The 17,874-nt window shown below is 47.1% G+C and overlaps 1 protein-coding gene and 1 pseudogene across 1 annotated transcript in view; one reads left to right on the top strand and one right to left on the bottom strand.

Moving 5' to 3' along the window:
- LMX1A (LIM homeobox transcription factor 1 alpha) overlaps nucleotides 1-17,874 on the top strand; it is a 146,242-nt gene that overhangs the window by 69,569 nt on the left and 58,799 nt on the right. The window lies entirely within an intron of this gene.
- Nucleotides 2,007-17,874, bottom strand: part of LOC137761728 (small ribosomal subunit protein uS10-like) — a 28,848-nt pseudogene continuing 12,980 nt past the window's right edge.

The raw sequence follows: 17,874 nt of genomic DNA, 5'->3' as shown, positions 1-17,874 counted from the left end.
GCCCTTTCTACCTAGCCTTATACATTCTGCAGCACAAAACGGACTGGACCACAAAAACATGCCTACTAGTTTATCAAGCTGGCTTTCTACTTGGGTACACAAATGCTAGTAATACCAATGATAACCATGGCTTTAAAAATAACACTGACAGTGGTATTTCCAAAAATAAAAATAACCTCAAGTTTGAACTTTCACGATCCTGGTCATAGAAAGTCTGCGACAGCATTGAATAAATGCAAGAGGTGTCATCTGAGGTGGAATGGTGAGACGTGGAGGTGAATCCCAGAACTCCACACCCTTCATCTCTAAGCCGTCAGCCTGCAAACCGCTGAGGACCGGCCTCAGAAGATGGCTCGTCAGAGCAGGGGGCTTTGGGGTGGGGGGCAGTTGTTCTTCAGGGTTAGGATCAAATTTAAAAGCACCACCATTTACCTTGGTTGCTAAGCCCTCCTGAGCCCGAAGTGAGGAATTCTGATTGGCAGAATCTGTAGGAATTTAGACAAGGGGAACAGCACGGAAAAACTGGAAGCTTAGGATGGGGACCCTGGCTGCAAAGCGACTCAGTGCTTCAATAAGCCCGAATCTGCTGAGAATACATTTTACGAACATGCAGCTAAGTTGGCTGCCTTTGTTTGGGGGTTTGTTAAGCATTATCTAAAGAATGCCATGGTTCAGCCTGCTCGGTGTGAAGTCTAATTCTTCCCCTTTCTGGAGCCACGGCCTGGTGTGTTCAATTTTTCTCTCTCCGTAGGGCTGCAGGCGCTCTGGTACTCCAGCCAAAAAAACACTCATATTTTAGCAAGCTTAGTCCCAGTCTGGTTGCCAGGCAGTAAAACGAGCGCTTGCCTGCCCCGGGGAGAGGGGGACCGCGAGATGGAAAGGGGTCATGTCAACGGCTCGCTCGCTCGAGCCCTCCCCCTAAATCTCCACTGGAGAGTCTTTGGGGCAGTTGATATGTTCATTGATGTGGAGAGACACTGCTGCATAGGCCCAAACTGTGGTCGTTTGTCAGAACTAATACTACAAATTATTTTTATTATTATAGAGATGCTAATCAGAGGATAAGTTTGCCCTCTGCCGCTTCTGGAGGGCGTTAGATATACTCATTTGACTGATGTGGTTTTGGATACGCAGCACGGACCCCATTTAACCAAAGGGGAAACTGAGGCATAAAGCAGCTGAGTTTCTTGCACTGAGGGAATAGATGAATCCAACGTCAGCATCCCGCTCCCCTCAAGGGAGGGCAGCATTGCAGGTGGAGTTCATGTATCTCCTCTCTGAGATCTTCTCTCCAGTTTCCCTGCGGCACAAGAGGCTGCAGGAGAGAGAACTAGCATGCCCTTCAAGTCCTGGAAGTACTTCTCTGTGACTGATATTAGGAAGAGGGCGCTGAGATAGGCCCTCTGGCTCTTCTTCCAAGTCTCCGCTGGAACAGGAAGCAGACTCGGGCCAGTGCTTGCTGACTGCAGTGCTACTTTTCAGGAACAAGACCTCTGCCCACTGGATGAAGTCCACACCCGTTTATTTTTCACAGACCGTGGAGTTCCTGTCAGGGAAGAACCGATTTCAGCCACTATTGGACAAGTCCGGTGAGTTTGCGACCCACAGTGGAAAGGCTCCTAGTTCTGGCCTGGAGCTCACTGACACAGGAAAACGTGCTGAATGCCCACAGGACGTACAGCTGGTGGTGGACATTTAACTTCCGAGCTCCTCAAGCCCAAATTCCAGAGGAGGCCCTCACAAACAGAGAGGAGGCTGCCTCCTTTGTCTCCTGCCTGGTGCTCTCGGGGCTGAGGTTCCCTGTGGGCCTCAGATACAAAGACTCACGCCTCACCTTCAGGACCCTCGGCACTGGGTCCCCTTTAACGCTTTGATGCTTTCCTCTTGGCCTGCAGGTGAGTTTTCTCTGGGTGAAGTCTTTGTAATGCTGTGCTCCCCACTGAGGGCCTGTGTACTGAATTTTTTTTTTTTAAACAACTGATTATCAATTTATTAAAAATGTTGACTTAAGCATCTGCAATGGTGACTTCAACCTCAACTCCTGGCTCAATACTGACGGAAGTGATCTGCTTGACAATCTCAGGAGGCCTGTGCAGGTCAGTGAGTCGCCTGTGGATCCCCATCTGGAAACGATCCCAAGTCTTAGAACCTTCACCACAAGGAGTTTTCCTTGTAGTTATTCTCAGAGTCCTGGTAGGCATCCGAACCGGTCCTTTCACTTTGGGATTCTTTTCCTTCGCACCTCTGATCCGGTCGACACATACCTTCTCCAAAGACTTCACGTTGCGGCTGGTGAGGGTGATTCTAATCTGGTGAATCGCCACGCCACCTCTGGCTCCACGGGAGACTTTCTGGTATCTTTAAAAGCCCTGGCTGCGGCGCGGCTTCCTGACGGACTTGTTCCTCGGTGGGGGTGAACAGCGGTGAGTCAGGGGCAGGAGCGGGTGGCCCGAGGCTCCGCTGCAGTGGCGATTGCATCTTCCTCAAGGAGCCTGTGTACTGAATTTTATCTGGTTCTGCCACCTCCCATCCAACTGCCAGTCAAGCCAGGAGGTGGTCCAGAATCAGGTGGTATGGGCTAGCCCCGGGGCGTATGGAACCAGTGAGGTTTGGAGAGACTGCAGGTGAAGAGGGAGGTCAGCAGGAGAGAGGATGCAGCAAGCGGGCAGAGAGAGAACACCTGTGGCAGGGAAATCCCTGTGATTGAGGAAGGGCTTGGCGTGATGGAGGCGCCGGGAAGAAGTGAGGGGATGTGAGAAAGGTTGCTCTGAAAGGCAGGAGAAACCTACTGAAGGGGAGCCTGGATTATCGTCACTTTTCATTCTTTCATAGAGTGGCTGCCGAGTGTCTCCTGGGTTCCGAGTGTCTCCTGGGTTCCAGGCGCAGTGCTAGATTCTCGGCATACAAAAACAAATAGGGCACAGCCACATGCTAGATGTTGATAGCTAGATGTCTCCAAGACAGTTAAACGTGGTGAGGTTATGGACCTCTCTGAGAATGTGATGTAAACCGGGACAGTAAGTCAAGGTGGTTTCGTGAGTGGGGGCTCTGCAGCCAGAGCCCCTGGTTTGAATCCCGGCTCCACCGCTGGTTGGTTCTGTGACCTTGGCAGGTTATTTAGCCTCTTGGTACTTCTGTTTCCCCATCTTTAAATGGAGGATAAAAGCAATTTGTATCTCCTATGTAAGGACTAAATTAGCTGCTATGGGTTAAGCCTTTAGGATAGCAACTCCTGCATGGTAACTGACATTAGGTATGGTAGTTATTCCCAGAAATTCACATTAAGCAGCTACACACAAAACCATGCAATTTCTGGGGGGTTCATAGACCTCCTGATGCCCAATCATAGACCCCTGACTAAGAATCCTAGTTATTTCTTCACTTATGTCACCCAACCAATCAGAAGAAGCTGGATTCTTGCCCTGAAGGACAACAGATCCCATTATTTCTCCGCCATTCTAGCAGGAAGCATTTTAGGTGCTGTGGGGTGCCGTGGAGGGTGGAGGTAGGGTGCACCCAGCAGAAGGATGAGACCTGCCTGTGGCCACAGTGGACGGAGGGAGGCAGATTCCAGGAATCTGAAGCCCAAAGAGGGCTGGTGGAGCAAAGGAGGACTTGGGCATTCCTGGCAGCCGGGTGCTTTGAAGGATTCACGTGGAGCAGTGACAACCCAAGTCAGATCCGTCTCTGATCCGAACATACACTTGCCCGCGCTGAGAGGGAGTGTGAGATGAAGAAGACCCAATGAGTGACATTATCCCAGGTCTGGTTACCCTGTTTGCGGCCCCTGAACAGTCTCCCAGACGCTGCCACGGCCCTGGAATGCCCCTTCCCGGGCAGAAGATTTGGCAGAGATGCCCTCTCAAACGAAGCTGGCACTCCTGGTTGTGAGCCCTGGCGGAGAGTGGAGGGATGGGCAGATGCCAAGACAACTTCATTGAGTGGACGTGCCACCCACAGAGCCTTTCTGACCCCCACCTCCTCCTGTCGCCAGCGTCTTGCCACTCAGCCCTGCCCGGCATTCGGGATTCCAGCAGCCCCAGCAAACTGGCCACTCCACCCCGACTTGACTTGCAGCTCTTACCAATGAGCCCTGCAGGTCCCTTCCCCGGCACTCCCCATTCCTGTCTCAAACAGTCGAATATAGGTCCCAGAGCTGTTGCACGATTGCACCCTCCTTGCAGCTCATTCGTACCCTCACCGTACATTGCTAGGAATCATGAACACAGTTGTGGCATGCCTTGAATTTGGCTGATTAAAGATTTTAGTGCCCAAATCTTTGGCTCAGTGGAGGCCCTTACCTCTACCTTTCTATATCTCTCTACTGCTCAGTGCCCCGTTTCTCCTGCTGTCAGTTGGAGTTACCAACAAGAACGCTCGCAACACCAAATGATGTGTATGGAGTTCCCACGTCCTTTGTAGAGTGTGCTCACATGCGATATCTTACTAATATCATCCTCCGTCTTCAATCATGAGTAAATGCTTTTTTCCAACCACTCTCTTAAGAGCTGAGGAATTTATTTCAACCAAGGAAGCCGGTCATCAGTCACACTTTAAAAATCTTTTTGCTTTTCATGACAAATGTAGAATAACATTGTCCGAGGTGATTTTAGCAGCCGAAGTCAGGAGAGAGTGGTTATAACCTCCAGTTTTGAGTCCTGTGTTCACCCTGGGTTCGAGCATATGGTTGTGGGACCGCTGGCCATTCATCCTCTTTAAGTTACCCATCAAGTTACATGTGCTGATTCTTCCTGGGACCCACGGCTGCATGCTGCGGCCGGGCTTTGCCGAAGACTGCATGGGGGAGGGTGGAGGGCAGCTGCCTCTTGGGCAGCGCAGTCTGGCTGGAATCTTATTATGTTTCAAGAGCTCTTCATCAGCAAGGGTCTGATTTTAAAATGCTGGCAGGCTCTCGTTATCAGAAAAAGAGGGACTTGTCTTAGCACTAAAGACCTCTTGAAGGGCAGGAAAAGGCAGAGAGGGTTTTCCAAGATAGACTGTGACCGGGGAGTTGAAGTTTGGCGAGGAGAATCAGAAAATGCATTCTCAGGGCGTGATACTGAGTGCAGAGGAGGGGCCCTAGCAGGGGTATATGTGAAGGAAGGTATTGCAATGTGGTTAGAAGTCACCTGTAAGTGAGGAGACCGCTGTCACCCCCGTCAGGTTTAGTGTGACATCCTTTGGCATTTCTTCCTGGGGTATTGCTCACAAACGCTAATGGGCAGTTGCATTGGGCTCTCTAGCAGAGCCCAGACTGCTGCTTGTTGGGGAGGTGGGACTGTTATTCACACTTGCTAATGAATAACTTCCCTTAGTGTATTAACCAACCAAGTCAAACAAGTGACTTTGGGCACCTAGAAACAAATTACTTGCCTGGTAGAGGCCCAGCCTGGGACTGAGATTGGGAGGACTTGAGGCCTGTAGCTCTTCAGTGGCAGTTTCAGACGTCAGTCTGGCTGTGTTTGATCCCTGAGGAGGCTCACTGATTGGAAACCATAGGGTTCCTTCCACCATTAACCCCAGAGTCCCTACAAATCCCGGTCTAGTGTGTTTAAATTAAAAACTGAACTAAGACCCAAAACACTTCACTCTGGCAAGGTGAAAGGATACTAGAACTCCTAAAAACAGGTAAGGAAATGGGAATTGCTATCAATTATTGAAGGCCTACTATGCTTCAGCCAGTGTGCTCTCTGTCTCTCTATTGTTGTATTAAATCCTGCCAACAACCTTATGAGGCAGATTATCATCTCCACGTTACAGATAGGGAAACTGAGGCTCAGAGAGGTTAAGTAACGCACTCTTGCCTGTGAATGGGTTCCCACCAGTGTTTCACCTCTAGGGGAATTTCAGTTTTTTGCCTCCATGGCACGTTACGTCCGTGACCGCCATGGCAACAATGCCATAAAGTTTCAAGGGACTTAGCAGCCCTGAGGCTGTGGCTGGAGACTGCGTCCCACAGCTCTTTATGAGGGTGGTGGTCATCCATCAGTCCCGCTGCCACTTCTGATTTTTGCAGTAAATACTCACCCCTGGAGTCCAGCTCTGGGAAGGTGGATTAGCTAAGGGCAGCGTGGTCATTTCTCAGTTCTTAGAGAGAATCAGCAATCAGCCCTGACTTCTATGCCCCAAAACCAAAATCCCAAGTTAGTTCAATTCAATTCATTTTAATTCAATCTGACAAACAATTAAGTACCTACTGTACTGTACATGGCTAGGTACTATGCTATGTACTGGGGATTAAGAAAAAAAAAAAGGAATATTGTTCCTCTAGGGACACAGTGTAGTGAGGGAGACAGATATAAGCTGATAGTTATAAATTCAGTGACATAGACCAAAGTAGATGCGTAAAGTGTTCTTAGACCATGAAGATGAGAGGGTAAATACATATGTGTGTAGAGGTCCTGAGGGTGGGAATGGAGGATGGCCAGGGGAGGCCACAATTGGACCTGAAAAGTAGAGAAGAGAAAAAAAGTCATTCCGGGAAACCAGGCAGGTGTGCGCTGCCCAGGATTCAGGGCAGATACATCACCGTCAGGCTAGGATGAGATTACGCTCACTTAACCTCTCTGTGCCCAGTTGCTTAGTCTGTAAGATGGGGATGATCACTGTCTCTGACTCAGGGTGGTGATGAGGAATAAATGACTTCATCTAGCGCCTTGAGGAGTGTCTTGGGCATGTAAAGCTTCAGCGAGCGTGAGTTGCTAGTGCTTGTTGTTTCTTGTCTTCACGTGGTACTACCTTGTGGCATCCCTCTGTGGTCCTGTGTGTTCTCCCAGAGGAGCCAGATTTGTCGTCAGCAATGTGTTGAATGTCTTCTTGCGCCCTCATCTTATTTAACTCTTGTATCATCACTTAGCTTTTCTCATGCTTGTGCTCTGAACCTCCAACTAGAGGTTAGACTTCCCTGTGTAAGGAACAATCTATGTTTTTGTGATACTCATCACATGGAGTGACTCAATACAGTGGGTGCTTAATAAACGCATATTTATTACAAATAAGATAATGTATGTAATAAGATGCAATGTGTTTGGTGGGGGCCACATTCATATCAGGATAGACAAGATAGCAGAATTAGGCAGGTAGGTGCTCATAGGATCCCAGATGGGAAGGTGAGATTTGCCTCAGTGGACAGGCTCCAAAGGATCCCTGATGGGTTGACCTGCCTTTCTTGAAAAATTTCTCCCCGTGAGTCGATTGCACATTTGTATCCGCTGGATGAATGGTCTTTGTGTGGACACAGAGTATCTCAGGACTTGCTGTTAGGAGGGGCTTCTGGGTGGTATTGGGTTCCTATGAAGCTGTCAAGCAGGCTCCCTTCATTAGACCACACATGCTACTCGTCCTTTGTAAAGGGCGGGGGAATGAGTCTCTAGGCATGACAGGTCACTCAGTGATGGTGATGGCTTTACACATCCCTCCTCCAAGAGCTTGCTCAGGAAGAGTTCTCCATCAGCTGGACACAGCACACTGGGACTTGCCTAGATGGCTAGTGCACAGAATCCTCCTCACACCCCCTCAGGGGTGCTCTTACCTGCGCCAGAGCAGTTAGTGCTGTGGCTCCTCCCACCTCGTGTCTCCAGCTGGGCTGGTGCAAATCCAAACCACAAAGTGCTCCTCCCAGGACAGATGGGAATGTGGGTGCAGTGCATAGGCTGAGCTGTACAAAGTCCTCTATTTCCTCTCCCCATGCTGCCAGGGATGTGCTTATAAATACCTCTCCGTGGGCCATAGAGGAATGTTCACGGAAGACCTAAGTCCTGCCTTCTTCGCAGCCATCACTCTGGGGACTTCCCCAGGCTGCATTCACAGCTGAGGGCCTTGTCAGCCCCAGGCTCACCCTCACTAGCCTCTTCCTAAACCACACCATCAATAACTATCGCTCATATCCCCAGGCGGACCCCTAACAAACTAGCCTGACTGCTCTGGGCCTCCTGGGGGCTTCTGCGTTTCTCTGTGCCTCTTAGTTCACCGGACAGTGGAACTCAGCCAGCTCGCTTCCCAGGCCATCCTCATCCTTCCGCCCCTTCCTGCCATCGCCTCTCTCCACCCACGCAGCCCCAGTCCTTCCAGCTCCCCCACAGTGGTTTTCCATCTGTGCTGATGGAGGTGAGGGCCGTTGCACATTCTTGGGCCTGGGGTATGCACTTGTTTGAGCCCAGCGGAGGCGGGGACAGGCTGGATGGCAGGGGAAGGAGGAGTGGGTGAGGGTCCTTTCCACAGTTTGATTGCCACCCTCATGTTGGCCCTGCTGCTTCTGATGAGTGAATGAGGCTGGTTGACGCTCCAGCCACCGGTGTAACCAGATCTCCGAGGGCTCTTGAAAAATGGAGTCCTCTTCAGCAGCAAATGTTTGCAATTAACTTTAACATATGGTGGAATTTGCTTTTGCGTCCGTAAAGCATGATAGGCAGTGAGGGTCTGGCAGGAAACGCACCCAGCTTGTCACGCCCCGGGCCGAGCTGGTGGGCGGAATCTTTCCACTCGATTTACAGCGCGGAGGCACTTGGTGAGCTGAGTGGTCATCGATGGGTCAGCCGGGGCCCTGAGCCCTCCCTCTGGCTGGGCGCATCCTCTTCCTTCCAGGTGTTTCTACCTGCCCAGCAGCAGGGTAAAGTGTGGTTCTCTTCCTTTTTATGACGGGGTCAGCAGCCGCTGGTCTTAGTGACCCTTGCTTCTCAGTTTTGGCCACTGTCCGGTTCCTGTGCTCTTGGAACACTGTGCCTTCTGCTGTCGGGCTGTCCTGCAGGATCCAGAGGCTTTGATCAGCATGCAATAGAAAACATAGGTCAGCTCTGGGACCAAATCCCAGGTGAACTCTATGACTTAGTAGGTATTGGGCTGCAAGTAACATGAGAATGAATGATCGTAGGTTTAAACCAACAGGAGAGTGATTTTTACTTAACCAGAAATTGGGAGGGATGCATTTCTATGTTGGTTTGGCAGTTCAACCGTGTCATCCACGGTTTGGATCCAACCTCCCTCCAAATTCCTACCCTCTATCCTCCGTGTGTTGACTTCATTGTCCTGCTTGTCACCCAGTGCCTGCAAGGTGGCTTCACATCCTCATAAGATAGGGCCCAGAGTGAGAAGGAAAGGGCTGGGACTAGAGCTTTCTTCGTTGTTTGCTTCTGAGAGGAAAGTCTTTCTTTGAAGTCCCCAGCAGACTTTCCCTTATATCTCTTTGGCCACAACTGGGCCACATACTCAGCCCCCAGGTTAGTCACTGGCAAACGGGGAGAGATTGGTCTGCCTGGCTAAGATCACACGCGACTTATCCCTGGAATGGCGTAGATTGCTGCCCATCGACATTGGGGTTCCCTTAGTGAGGTAGAAGTGGCAACTGGGAAGGCAACCAACGGTGTCTGCTGTGGTGCCCCTCCACTGGCAGAAAAGGCAAGGGTCACTGGGCTCGAAACTGCTGGAAGGGGAGAAGTCACTCCTGGGAAACAGAAGTGTGTGGGGTATGAGATGGCAGTGGTCCACGCCTGCCCAGGATTCTTTTGCATCTATCCTGCATGCTGGCCTGACAGGGTTCCTCCTACAGTGCTGCTTGCCTCTGCTCCAAAACGTGTGGACTCGCATTTCCTATGAAATAGTGGTCAGACTCTGCTTAGCATTCAAGGCCCCCTCTATCTGGCTCAAGATGGCCTCACATCTCGCAGGAAACACACATTTCATATTTTATCTCTTGATACTCCTCTGTGCCAAGCAGGTAGCAGTCAAGCTAGTCTACTTTTTTACCTGCTTACCTCACCTTGGGCTTTTTGTCTCTGCATCCTAGCTCACTCTAGAGTCTCCATTTGGCATGTAGGACACTGTAACAGGCCGTTCAGATTTTCTTATTATTTAAGGTTCTCGTTTAAGTCATCATTTCTTTGGAGAATACTGCCTTGATTGTCCCCAACTGGAAGTTTCCTGAGTCTTCTGTGAGTTTCTGTAGCTCTTGTTTTCAGTGTACCCACATGAGCCACAGAGAGCGCCGAATGGGCAAGGATGACTTCATAGCGGCGTTTGAGGCTTGAGCTGACCCTTAAAGGCCGGGCAGGATTTAGTTTGCTGAGAGAACAGAAGCCATGCCACGTAGTTGAGGGGACAGGATGCAACTGTGAATAAGAACACACCAGGGTCTTCACATTCCTGCTTTTGCCTCACCTTCAAGCATCTTAATACTTTCTCTAGGAGCATGTAAAGTTGGCTCATGGCCAACATACTGGATAGCACATATATAGGGCATTTATATCATTGCAGACATTTCTGTTGGACAGTGCTGATCTGGAGGGTCGCCCGGGGAGGTATCTAGTGGGGCTGAAATCCTGATGTCCTTTGGTGCAGGGACAGTTCCCACGTTTATTCTGTTAGTTTGCTGAACTCTGACCTGGCAGTCTCTAGTGTGGGGATGGAAATACAGAGCTGTACAAACAGGCCTTTGAGAAGCTGGTTCTCAGCAGGATATTCCCATGTAGCCCTGCTCTCAGCACTGGGATAGGTAACACCCTCTGGAGCCAGTCTCCAAATTGAGAGTCCAGAGTATCTCACCCTCTTTTGTCTCAAATCCTCCAAGGGACTGAAGTGTGCTTAAAGAGGTAATGGGGGTAAATGATGAAGCAGGAGATCCATCTCTGGGTAGCTCTTGGTGAGCCTTTGGTGGCTTAGCCAGGGATGAGGTAATGAGTCTAGACTCCTGAAGAGGCCACACACCTGAGCTGTTGGGGATTTCTCTCTGTCCTGTTCTTCGACTTTGGGTCCAGTATATAGAAAGCATGGCTCCCTTCTGGAGATTCTTGTTGCCTGTCATAGGGTCTTTGCAATAGCTTTCAAAAATTTTCATAAAAATATGAAGCACATCTAGATAGCTAAAACCAGGCTATGTACATGTACATAAAACCTGGTACGTGGACTGTTTTACAAGCTGTTTTTAGTGATATCCCCTCATTTGCTGCTGAAAACTGGTGATGTGGTTTTCATTAACCCCATTTTTCAGTTGAGAGATTCAGGCTCAGAGAATTAGTTAGCTTGACTGAGGTCACACGGATAGTAAGTGGTAGAGTGGGGTCTCAAACTCATGCCTTTCAGTGCTCTTCCCACTACACTATCATTTCCCTTTAAATTATATTATAAAAAGATATTTAGCATCCCTTCCACCTTACTTCCTAATTGTACATATTGCAGTAGATGTGGGAATATTTACTAACAATCCTACTGAGACAGTAACAATCTCTCTCAAAGCCATTCCTAAGGCCTCAATATTTTGCATGTTGTGTGAGGTGCAGGGCTTGGTTTATCCAGTCTCTCCGCTCACTCTTGAGCCAGCTGCTCCAGCATTCATGACTGTGGCTTTAATGTTAGCCCAAGAGCATCACAAGAAGTGTAAATCGGAGGCAAAGGAAAATTACTTGGATAGAATTACCATATGACCCAGCAATTCCACTACTGGGCATATACCCAGAGAAAACCATAATTCAAAAAGACACATGCACCCCAGTGTTCATTGCAGCACTATTTACAATAGCCAGGTCATGGAAGCAACCTAAATGCCCATCGACAGACGAATGGATAAAGGAGATGTGGTACGTATATACAATGGAATATTAGCCATAAAAAGGAACGAAATTGGGTCATTTGTAGAGACATGGATGGACCTAGAGACTGTCATACAGAGTGAAGTAAGTCAGAAAGAGAAAAATATCGTATATTAACGCATATATCTGGAATCTAGAAAAATGGTACAGATGAACTGGTTTGCAAGGCAGAAATAGAGACACAGATGTAGAGACCAAATGTAGGGATACCAAGGGGGAAAAGTGGGGAGGGGGGATGGTGGTGGTGGTGGGATGAATTGGGAGATTGTGATTGACATATATACACTAATATGTATAAAATAGATAACTAATAAGAACCTGCTGTATAAAAAATAAATAAAATTAAATTTAAAAAATGAAACTATAATTGCAAAAAAATTAATAAAGCCCAATTTTTATCAATTGTCATTTAATCAACCAAGCAATCAGTCAAAATAAAAGTTACCTCAAAATTCCCATTTAAGAAAAAAAAAAAAAAGGAAAATTACTTGGCAGATTCATTGCCAAATATTAGTGCTTTGATTTATGTGGTTTTGACTTAAGCTTGGCTCTGCTTTTGATTAGATCAAACAATCCAGAGTGGTCCAGACTTGGGCTCCTTTCAGTATGACTTTCCAAGATTTCTACCTACAGCACCCAGGAGGCTTACCTCGCTCTAAGTTAAGGCCAGTTCTTACTCCATGTGTGTGCTGGGTCCCATGGGATACCCACTCCTTCACCGTGGACGTCGCTCAAGCTCCAGCATGTCTCCCCTACCTCTGACGTCCATCTTGAAGAGTCCCCTCATATCACATCATTCCTGTTGGCAAACATTCCATAATTACTCCCATTGAAACCATCCTGGACCCTATATCCCCCTCCAGCTATCACTCCCTTTCTCTATGCTATTTCACAAAACTCCTTGAAAGAGCTGTTTACTCCTGTGTCCCCATGTCCCCCACTCCATTGCACCACCACCCCCCCCCCCGGCCATCCACCCTCCCTCACCACATTGCCGAGCCCAGTGGTCAGTACTCAGTCCTCATCTTCCTGGACTTGTCAGCAGCACTGGATGGGTTTCATCCCACCTGTTTCCTTGAAACACTCCCTTCACTTGGCGTCCACTACACTTTCCTGTTCTTTCTCCTGTCTCCTGGTCACTTCTTCTCAGTGTCTGTCTCTTCTTACCTGGAGTATTTAAAAACCTCCTATTGACCTTCCCCTCCCTACACATAGCTCTCAACACAGCACTGATAGTGATCCCGTTAAAACTTTATCCCATTAAAACTTCATCCTTATACCCCAAAGAATTGAAAACAGGAACCCAGTCAAGTTCATGGACATGCATGTTCATAGCAGCATCATTCCCAGTAGCCAAAAGGTGGAAACAGCCCAAACGTCCATCAGTAGATGAATGGATAAATAAGTGTGGTATATCCATTCAATGGAATATTACTTAGCCATAAAAGGAATGGAATACTGACACATGCTTCAACGTGGATGAACCTAGTAAACATGCTAAGTGAACGAAGCCAGGCACAAAAGGACACATACTGTGTGATTCTATTTATATGCAATATCCAGAATAGGTATATCAGTAGAGACAAAACACAGATTGGTGGTTGCCCACGTTTAGGGTCAGGGGAGAATGGAGGGAGGAGAAACTGATTAATGTGTTAAGGGGTTTTATTTTGGAGTAATGGAAATGTTTTGGAATGAGATAGAGGTGGTGCTTGTACAACACTGTGAAGGTACTGAATGCCCCTGAATAGTTCCCTTTGAAATATGTTACGTGAATTTTACCTCAATAAATTAAAAAGGAAAAGAAAAACTTCATCCGGCAAATCACTCCTCTGCAAAACACCCTCCACTGGCTTCCGGAGGAAAAGTTGAAGTCCCCACTGTCATCTGCAAGGTCCTCTCTGGCCTATTTAGCCTCTCCCCCATAACTTCTCCAGTCACAGCTCTTACCACTCTACCCCTTGCCCACATCATCCAGCCACACTGGACTCCATGATGTTTCCTGCTTCTACCCCAGGGCCTCTGCACCTGCTGTTCTCTCTGCCAGGAAGGTTCTTCCCACAGGTAGTGGTAAGGCTTACTCCTCACCAGCTCCCTCAGATCTTTGCTCAAACATCAGCTACTCAGTGAAAATTACAACTCCTCACCCTGGCACACTTCCCAGCCTCTTTTATGCCTTCCTTTTAATCTACCGCACTCATCTGACATTCTATTTGGTGTCTGTTTGTTTGCAATTAAATGTAAACTCCAAGGGCTGGGATTTTGCTTGGTTTGTTCACTGTTATATTTCTAGCACCTAGAATGGTGCCTCGATATCAGCAGCTAGAATCGTAGGCACTACACAGTTATTTGTTATATGTGTGAATAAAACCTTTTCCATAATGATCTATAATTTGAGTTTCCCAACTTCCTTTTCAATATTTGCTAGTTGTGAAGACCTTGTGTCCCTTTGTGAGGAATGCCGCAAAATTCATTATTTTTTCCCCAAGCGTGCCCATAAATTAGTTGGTCATGACCTTTATGTTTTTTTCTGGTTGGTGAAGATGTGTTGTGGTGTATGTTCCCCCTCTTTTTCTCTTCCCCTCCCATGGCTGCAGTTTGGGCAAAGAATTTTTTTTTCACGGGGCTACTGACATGTTCTTAGAGGGATTCAGCCCACGACTGTAGTCTAGGTAGCAATATGTTTCAGTGACAATAACAATTACCAAATGTTCTTCTCGTGTGGCTCTTCTTGGTACAGTTGGGATGGAGGTTGATGCTAGTATATGCAGCTCCTTCTTCACAGTGAAGAAATGAGCAGGGCTCGGAGAAACACTTGTTCAAGTGCAAAATAGTTCTTGCCTTTTCCTTAGAAGTCCCTTCTTCCTGGTGGACTGGGGCAAGGCCTACAGGCCTTTAGAGAGGCATCTTCATGAAAGCTCCTCTGCCTACTCCCTTGCCCAAATGAAAAACAAACCCCTGTCTTTGTGCCTAGTTGAAGTAATCTGCCTGGCACCCAGTGATGAAGGCAGGCATTTCTCCTGTAACCGGCACGAGGTCCCTCCAGCCTTAGGTTTTGGCTTGGAAGAACCAGTCTTCAAATTCCTAATTGTTCTTAAAATTCTACCTGGGAACCCGGAGTCTCTGAGAAGCAGGGAGGTGGTGGACTACTTTATTAGCATTCTCCCTTTGATCCCTTCTTATAGACTCTGAGAGCTCACTGCCCTAAGTGGAACAGAGACACCTCTAAAAGCTCATGTTCCCTTCAAGACTTCCTCTGGCTTGGGGACACCCTAGCTGGTCATTATTTATTCCCATGGTAGGGAGGGGTTGTTATAAATTTTTTTTTTTTTAACTTCTGGCTGTAGTATGCTATGAAACCAAACTGGATCCCCAATCTAAGGGAGTGTGTGTGTGTGTGTGTGTGTATGCACTCACATCTGTCCACATAACTTGTACACATAACTGGTCACTGTGATTCCAAGCCAGGAATCCTGTTTCACAGAGATTTTTGTGGTTCTTTAGCTCCTCATGTCTGTCCCTGTTCTCTAATCCTCTGAATGGAGCTGGCTGTGGGGAGCAGAGCCATATGAAAGGCATCCAAGGGGAAAATTATATCCCAGACTTGCACACGAATGTTGTGGTTGGGGTGGAGGTTTGCTGGCTGCTGCTGCACACTCGCCACTGTTCCTCCTGGCTTTTCTGTTTTTCCCCCAATTCCCACTCGCTTGTTTCTCACAAGTTTCCAAGGCTGATGCTCTTCTGGGTTAGACCTGGCCTGGGCCTTTGATCTCAGAGCCTGGGCTCTCTCTCTCTCAAGAAGTGGAGGGCAACATCTGGCCTTTCCTTTCTAGGTATAATATTTCAGTAGAGTTTACTGATATTACAATATAGGTGTAGATGAACCTCATTCATCTACCTCTGCCGTATCTGGAGCTTGGGTTGATACTGGTGGTTGATAAGCATTGCCTTGTAGTCACATAGGCTACATTTGTAAAGTACCATCCTACCATTTGACTAGGCAACCCTCAGAGCTAAGTTAAACAATGATACAATGGATCTTTGGTGGGTTTTAGCATTGACAGACTTGATTTGAATCCTGGCCCCCCGCCCCCAATTACTAGCTGTGTAAAGTTGAGCAAATTACTTAAACCTTCACAAGCTTCTATTTTCTCATCTATAAAATGGGAATAAGTTTTGAGCAGATGAGTGACATGCTCTAATTTAGTTCTTAATGGGATTGCCCTGATTTCTGTGTTGAAAAATCAACCTGGCAGGTGGCAAGAAGAAGCAGGTGGTCCATTTAGGAAGCTGTTGAGGTAATCCAGGGAAAATATGATGGAAGCATGGCCTACAGAGGGAGTAATGGAGATAAGTGATCAGATTCTGGTTATACTTTCAAGGTGGAGCAGAAATGGCTTGTTGACAGTTTGAATATGAGGTGTGTGGGAGAGAGGAGTCAAGAATGATTATGAGACGTTTGTCTTGAGCAACAGGAAAGATGTAGGTGCCGCTCATCAACAGAAAAGTGGAGACTGTGGTTGGTTGGAGCAGATTTGAGTCAGGGTGAGGTAGGTGGGAAAAGATCAGGAATTCTACTTTAGTTTGAAGTTTGAGATTTAGAAATTAGAAATCCAAGTGAAGGTATTGAGTGGATATGTAAGTTCGATTTAGGAGAGTAATCTGGGGTGGAGATAGACATTTCAAAGTAATTTAGCAGATACATGATACTTAAAGTAATGAGATTGGATAAGATCACCAAGGACAGTGAGTCTAGACAGAGAAGGGGATGAAATATTTCTAGGTTAGGGAGATGAGGGAAACTAGAAAGAAGACCAAGAAGGAGTGACCAGTGAGATAGGAAGAAAACCAGAGAGTGAATGGTCCTGAAAGCCAAGTGATCCCAATGTCAAATGCTGCTGATGGGCTCAGTGAGATGAGGACTGAGAAATATGGAGGCCATGAGTGACTTTTACAGGAAAATTTTGTTAGAAAGAGTAGAATAAGTGCCTGATTGGATTGGCCTTAAGAGAGAGTAGAAGGAGAGGAACTGGAGATAGAAAACAGAAGTAGGGGCTTTCCTGGTGGCACAGTGGTTAAGAATCTGCCTGCCAATGCCGGGGACACGGGTTCGAACCCTGGTCTGGGAAGAACCCACATGCCGCGGAGCAACTAAGCCCTTGCACCACAACTACTGAGCCTGCGCTCTAGAGCCCCTGCTCCACAACAAGAGAAGCCACCACAATGAGAAGCCCATGCACCGCAACGAAGAGTAACCCCCCCTGCTGCAACTAGAGAAAGCCCATGCACAGCAACGAAGACCCAATGCAGCCAAAACTAAATAAATAAAATAAATAAATTTGTTAAAAAAAAAAATAGAAAACAGAAGTGATTTCTTTTTGAATTTTTTCTACGAAGTTTGTCAAGCAAATTAGGACATATTTGGTGGAGGAAGTAGGATCAAGAGAAGGATAATTTTTTTCCTAACACTGGAGAAATTAAAACAATATATTAAAATGTTTACAGAGAGGGAAAATATATGACATAGCTTTTGAGTAAGCCTGAAGTGGTGAAGTCTAGTGTCTAAGTGGAGAAGTTGCCCTAGATAGAGCTTGGATGGGATGAGGAAGTCCTTCATATAATACTTGCCTTCATATAACTGTATCCTGACTACAGTGGGTTAATTAAAAAGGGATTTTATTTTTCTCACTGAAAGGGTGTCAAGAAGTAGGGAGTCCAAGGATGGTGCAACTGCTCACAAAAGTCTTCAAGGATCCAGGCTTCTCTTCTCTTGCTCTGCATCCTTAACAGGAAGCTTTCATCCTTTTGGTACCATGATGACTGTTTCATCTCCAGATGTTATATTTTAGTTCCGGACAGAAATAGGGAAAGGGTGAAGAGCAAAATGTATGCACCCGCTGAGGCTGTCTCATTTCATCAAGAGAACAATAGCTTTTCCAGAACTTCCTGCTCATACCTCCCAGTAGAACCCCGTGTACTGCTTCACGTGGCCACTCCTAGCTGCAAGGGAGCTTGGGCAGGTGAGATTTTCAACTGGGAACACAGTCACCTAGATTTTGGTTACAGGAGGTAGAGTATGAACAATCGTTGTGTCTTCCAGTTTTTTTAATTAATTTTTTAAAAAATTGTGGTAAAATACACATGACATAAAATTTACCATCTCAACCATTTTTAAGTGTACAGTTCAGTAGCATTAAGTACATCACATTGTTGGGCAACCATTACTACCATCCAACCACAGAATTCTTTTCATCTTTCAAAACTGAAACTTTACCCATTAAACCATAACTTCCCA

Source organism: Eschrichtius robustus, chromosome 3 (assembly GCF_028021215.1).
Source record: "Eschrichtius robustus isolate mEscRob2 chromosome 3, mEscRob2.pri, whole genome shotgun sequence".
NCBI lineage: Eukaryota > Metazoa > Chordata > Mammalia > Artiodactyla > Eschrichtiidae > Eschrichtius > Eschrichtius robustus.
Note: the sequence above shows the minus strand (reverse complement) of the source record. Positions and strands in the feature narration are given on the sequence as shown.